Here is a 5,560-nt window from a genome sequence, read left to right as displayed (position 1 = left end):
CACACACACACACACACACACACACACACACACACACACACACTTGTTTTTATATCCTTGTGGGGCCCGTCCATTGACTTCCACAAGGAGCACCCGGACCCCACGAGGCTGCGTTTTCCTTAAAACTGGGCCCCACAATGTAGGAAAAACAAGGACCCACACACACACCAGTTCCATCAACCCACAACGTAGGAAATACCAGTCCCCTTGGGAAAACACTGGTTATATTCCAATAGAAAAGCGTCAATAAGAGAATCATTAAAATAATGTATTGATAAGCAATGTCGATAAGAGTAGTAGCAATGATAAAATCTTAACGATAGCTATCTCTAGTCTTTATGTGCACCTGAATTCAAGCTGAATCCATGCTCTCCTTTCTTAAGCTTAGACATAAGCCCCTCTCACATTTGGTTTAACTTAACGTCGGAATGTTCAATCAGGCTCAAATTGCAACCATTACTAAAAAAAAAAAAAACGTCCAAAGCTTTCATTTCTTAGAAACTAATTTTCTCTCCATGGTAGGCCAACAGGTGACACTGTCACTGAAAGACCACAACACACTCACACAAACAGTGGTTAGGAATGACTTTCCTGAAAGCAAAATTAAGATCAGCTGACACAGACAGCTGGAACCCATGCTGTATGACATAATGTTTGAAGGAAAGCCATGCTATTTAACACACACACACACACAGCCTTGTTATATAAAAGCAATTTAAAACACAAGTCAGAAGAAAGAGTAACACCCAAAGTTTCAATAGTAAGACATTGACATCATGTATTTTTGTATAACACAAAACTATTCAGCCACACACAGTTAAAACTCTGTAAGTGGAAACACAAGTAGAGAAATCAGGAGAGATACTCGGGTCACGAGGTTGATTGAGACACCTGGATATTACTTCACCAACAGGAATTTCAGTTTAAATCCTTAACCTGGAGGGAAAACACATTCTTTCATCTGATTTCAAATATGTTACCAAACTGCATGATTGAGGTGTACAAAAGTGACTTGAAACATCTTTATTCTGATCCCTAAACCTTGACCTGAGAGCAGGCATGTGCAGTTAAAGCTACAGGGACAGCTAAATGCCTCAAGAAATGAAATCAAGGCCAGCAAAGCTGCAAATCATTTGGTCTGAAAGAGCACATCTTTTTTTTCCAAGGGCTTGTGCACATGAAGTCACTTGAGGAACAATAAGAAAACCTCAGAAGTGAACAAAGCCTGTAGCAAGAGCTCTAGTTATTGCTTCTTTTTAAAAGAACTGAGCAAATATTTGATTATACGATTTGAGATCCGTTCAAGAAGAGACCATTGCCATGGCAGCAAGTGCATCTGCACTCTGAACTGAATCTCACAGCAGATTTCTACTTAATTTATTTCCATGTAGTTTTGAAAGAAGTTAATCTCTCTTATGAGTGCTGCTTTTGATGATTGGTTTCCCACATAGAGAGGAAAAACATTTTGATAAAGCAGCCTGATGGAATTTTTACAACTATTACGGAAATCTACTTTTCCAAAAATAAATAAATAATTTAAAAAATAAACAAGACATGCTGTTTTTTATTTTTATTTTAGCTATATAGGCAGCGAGCTGCCTTAATGTAGGCAGGAGTCGTAACATTACAAACATTTGAATCATTTTAATTGTGACACAAATATGGAGTACACCAAACTCGAAGGAAAAGTACTGAAAGTTGTACCCGACCATCCAGAAGTATGATGCTTAAGAAAAGAGGCAAGACAACAGAAAATGGTAAGCTAACGGCAGCTAATATTAGCTTGTTGTTGTTTGGTAGCTTGCTACAGTTGTTACACCAAAAACCATTGGTTGTTACACCATAGGTCAATCTTTATTTTACAGCCATGTGAACAGTCTAATGACAGGGAGCAATCCAAAGATGACCTCTACATTTAAATTTAAACATGGGTTGTTTTTGCAAGCTTTTACACCAGAAAGCTTTGTTGTAAATAAAACTTTAACTTCACCTCAGAAAATACAACAACAGCAAAAACAAGATTCAACTTGGTCCCAAATCTCCCCTCTTGCACCGTTAAGGGGAAATAAGGTTGAAATCAGGGCTAACTTGCTACGATTTTGGGGGAGCTCAGTGTTTTACGGTTTGGTTTTTGTCATTGTTGTTTTCTAAAAGATTAAAGGTCCTTGAAGGCACAGTTGGTCATGCAAAATACTTCAAGCAATATATTTTAAAAATTTTATGAAACAGGGCAACTCAAAAGCAGACATTCAGGACTACAGATGACACAGAAAGAAACCACAGTTTTTCCCATCAGTCAGTTGATTATCCAGCCATGAAAAGGGAGCCTGTCAAAGAAACACCCAAAACACAAAGGTCAAAGATGGAAAACGACCAGCTCTTAGTGTCTCTTTATGACTGCTCAGTCAGCAGTAACTAGACCATCACTTCCAGTTTTACGCAGCTGTAAAAGATCTAAAAGAAGCCAAAAAAACGTTAAAAATCTTTAACTTTTAACACTCTTTTTGTAATATTTTCAGAGACTGCACACGGGTAACAGCTCAGCTCCTGTCAGCCAGATAACAGATGCATAAAACCCAGCCCCCTCTGCAAACTACAAGTTTCCGAACTTCCCACCCCCAACACACTCCTCCCACCAACACCACCTTCCCATAAGCATGCTGACACTTGAGAAGGCGGCACCTCTCTTATGCATTCTGAAAGCCTTTCAAAGCGCTCAGTTCTATTCTTCTCCAACAAAACTCAGTCTGAAAGGAGGGAAAATGCCTTGTGCTGCACTGAACAAACTGAACCTGCAAAAACTACCAGAAAAGTCCTAAAAAGTTCATGATGACTGAGCCAAAAATACATTATTTACAGTGTATACTACAACAGTTCTATAAAATTGTTGCTGCACAGCAGCAATGGCACTGAACAGTGGTGATTTAAGAGCCCTGACGATGGGAAACACAGCATCCATTCATTCAAACCGAGGCACAGAAAGGCGCCATCCAGGCAACAAACAACTAGTATTGCAGGGAATCTGCTGGACAAACCTGGAGAGCAACCGAAAACAGTTTCCTCCAAGTCTTCCTCTTCATACAGCTGTGATCCACCTGCACTGCAGCGAGTCCTCTGCCAGCACCGATCGCTTTAACACGCCTCTACCAATTGAGGCTGAACTCAGTGCACAAATGGTGCTGCCCTCTCCTTCATGCCCCTCCCACAGTTTCGCCCTTTCCCCCTGTATTAGCACTCTTCCTATCCAACTAAAACACCGGCCACATTGGTATGTCTGCTGGGAAAGACAACGTTGTCTGACGCAGGCACTGCGAACAACTGGTAGGTAAGCAGAGAGGGAGGGAGGGAGTTTAGTGCACATATGGGGGAGGGGTGATTTAAATTCCCACATACATCACACAGCATGAGGTGACGGGGTCTTTTGTCAAACCGCTTCAATGAAGACATCAAAAATGTGTGTATTTCAACCATTCTTCCTCTCAAAATTCTGTAGTGCTTGGAGTTAAAACAAACCAGGAAACTAATGATAAAGTCCTGTTTTATAAATAATACTTTTACTTGCTCAGTTATATATTTTCTTTTTAGCTACCTATAGCTCTTGTTAACCCTTTATTTCTTCAAATTGCTCCTACTTTTTGCAACATTTCTGGATAAAATAAAGCCAAGTTCACACAATGTCTTTCACGTAATTTATGTACACAGCAGCACAGTTTTGGAAAACACCCATCATCAGTGTGAAATCACATTGCACAGTTTGGACGGCTGCGGTCAAGAGTTTTTCTGCACTTGAGTGAGTAAATGAACAGTAACAATGGTGGATAGCAGATTGCTGTTGGTGCTACTCATTCTTATCAACGTGTAGGAGCAAATCAACCTAATAAAACCTTACCTAATTTCCCTCTGGGATCAATAAAGTATTTTTGAATTGAATTGAACCTTGTCCAAATCAAGTTATGTATTCGTAAGGTGTGTGTATTCGTCATTTTAATGTAGATGTAATTGTTTTCATACTTGACACTGAATTGTCTGCACATATGCATGTCTAATAGAAAACCAAAAATCCCATTGCCAGCTAGTAGCATGGGAACTAATGCAGATTCAATACGTACAGCTTTACAGTGTAATAGGGCTGCAACTAACGATTATTTTAATAACCAATTAATCTGTCGATTATTTTTTCGATTAATTGATTAATCTGCCAAATCATTGAAACACTTACCGTAATTACATAAATATGAGTAGATATAAATTGATTTAATTCCTGTATAAATTAGGGATGCAAGTTATCGATTAATAAATGAATCTGAAGTTGATTTATCTTATAGATTGACTAACGATTAAGTGATAAGCAGCCATTTTCTAAAACACCAGAGTTTTCAATTGAGTCAAGAGGGTCTTTTCATAAAATAAGGATTTTTTAAAAATAATATGCTAAATTAAAAAAAGAAGCACATCACAAATATTTTCACAACTGATTTTGCCAGCTGTATTAAACAATGACTGGACAAAATAAACCCAAAAATGTGGATTTCTCATGCTATAAAACTTAACAAAACAGAAATACAGTATAATAGGTTTTTGAATGAGGAAAACCCTCATTCAAGGGTTTTCGGACTATAAGCCGCGCCTTTTTTCCTGAACTTTGAACCATGCGGCTTATAGTCCGGTGCGGCTTACACGTGGATTTTTTTCTTCAGCTACCAGGGGGCTCTTTAGCCGGAGGTGCATTTACAAGGGTATATTACATAAAAAGAATAAAATATGATTTTTTTAGATGTAAATTTATCATTAATTTATTATTACAATTAGAATTTAACTGCATTTAGAATTTATGATTTTTCTCTAATTATTTACGTTTTGCTTCCTTCTGGTTCTGTCTGACTGAATGACCCAGTAAGAGGTTCCGAGCCTCCCCCCTCCCCTACTGAGTCAGACCAGGAGTTCTGCTGCGTCGTTTTTTTTCTTCTTCTTCTTCGTTCTGAACGTTTTTACTGCTTATCAAATAACGTTGAGCCTTGGTCAGAAAAAAAGACTGGAGGGTTTTATATTTCTGGCCCGAGAGGAGGAAAGAAAAGGTGGACTGAGGTACTTTTTTTTCGCCACGAGACACGTTTCCTCCTCGCGACGCGCCTCGCATCAAATCCGTCATTTAAAAAAATTAAATGTACTTTTTATCAAAACTTTGGATCTACTTGGCCTAACAACACAATTTAAAAACTGGTTTAAAGTTCGGAGTCTCTACTTTTCACTCGAGGGGCTAAGAGGGAGCGGATCTTTACAGGTAGTTTTTTTCTTCCTAAACTTTATTTAGGTCAGCCAGCATTGACACCACTCTGAGGGTGACGTAAACGGCTCCATGACATGGTGAGGGATACATAAATGGCGTGACACAACGAATCGACAAAGAAATTCATTGCCAACGCTTTTAATAATCGATTTTTATTGATTTTATTGATTCAATCTTGCAGCACTACAGTGTAAAAGTGTTATTTTCATGTTTGTTTTCTTCAATCAGCATTGTTGTTTACATGCAAACAGAGTAAAAAGGAAATATATATAT

General features: G+C 38.4%; 1 protein-coding gene and 1 long non-coding RNA gene across 6 annotated transcripts in view; one reads left to right on the top strand and one right to left on the bottom strand.

Moving 5' to 3' along the window:
* add3a (adducin 3 (gamma) a) overlaps positions 1-5,560 on the bottom strand; it is a 152,979-nt gene that overhangs the window by 101,509 nt on the left and 45,910 nt on the right. For 4 of the 5 annotated variants that reach the window (XM_014013490.1, XM_014013494.1, XM_014013493.1 and 1 more), the window contains exon 1: positions 3,036-3,207. The exons of the other annotated variant lie outside the window; for it this stretch is intronic. The gene's annotated coding sequence lies outside the window, so the exon portion shown is untranslated. Of the gene's footprint in view, positions 1-3,035; positions 3,208-5,560 lie in introns of those variants that run through there. 5 annotated transcript variants of the gene reach the window in all.
* LOC106521081 (uncharacterized) overlaps positions 3,280-5,560 on the top strand; it is a 30,251-nt gene continuing 27,970 nt past the window's right edge. The window contains exon 1 of the long non-coding RNA XR_001310629.1: positions 3,280-3,321. This is a non-coding gene — a long non-coding RNA (uncharacterized LOC106521081). The remainder of the gene's footprint in view (positions 3,322-5,560) is intronic.

Source organism: Austrofundulus limnaeus, unplaced genomic scaffold (genome assembly GCF_001266775.1).
Source record: "Austrofundulus limnaeus strain Quisiro unplaced genomic scaffold, Austrofundulus_limnaeus-1.0 Scaffold102, whole genome shotgun sequence".
Lineage (NCBI taxonomy): Eukaryota > Metazoa > Chordata > Actinopteri > Cyprinodontiformes > Rivulidae > Austrofundulus > Austrofundulus limnaeus.
This window is presented reverse-complemented; position numbering and strand designations above follow the sequence as displayed.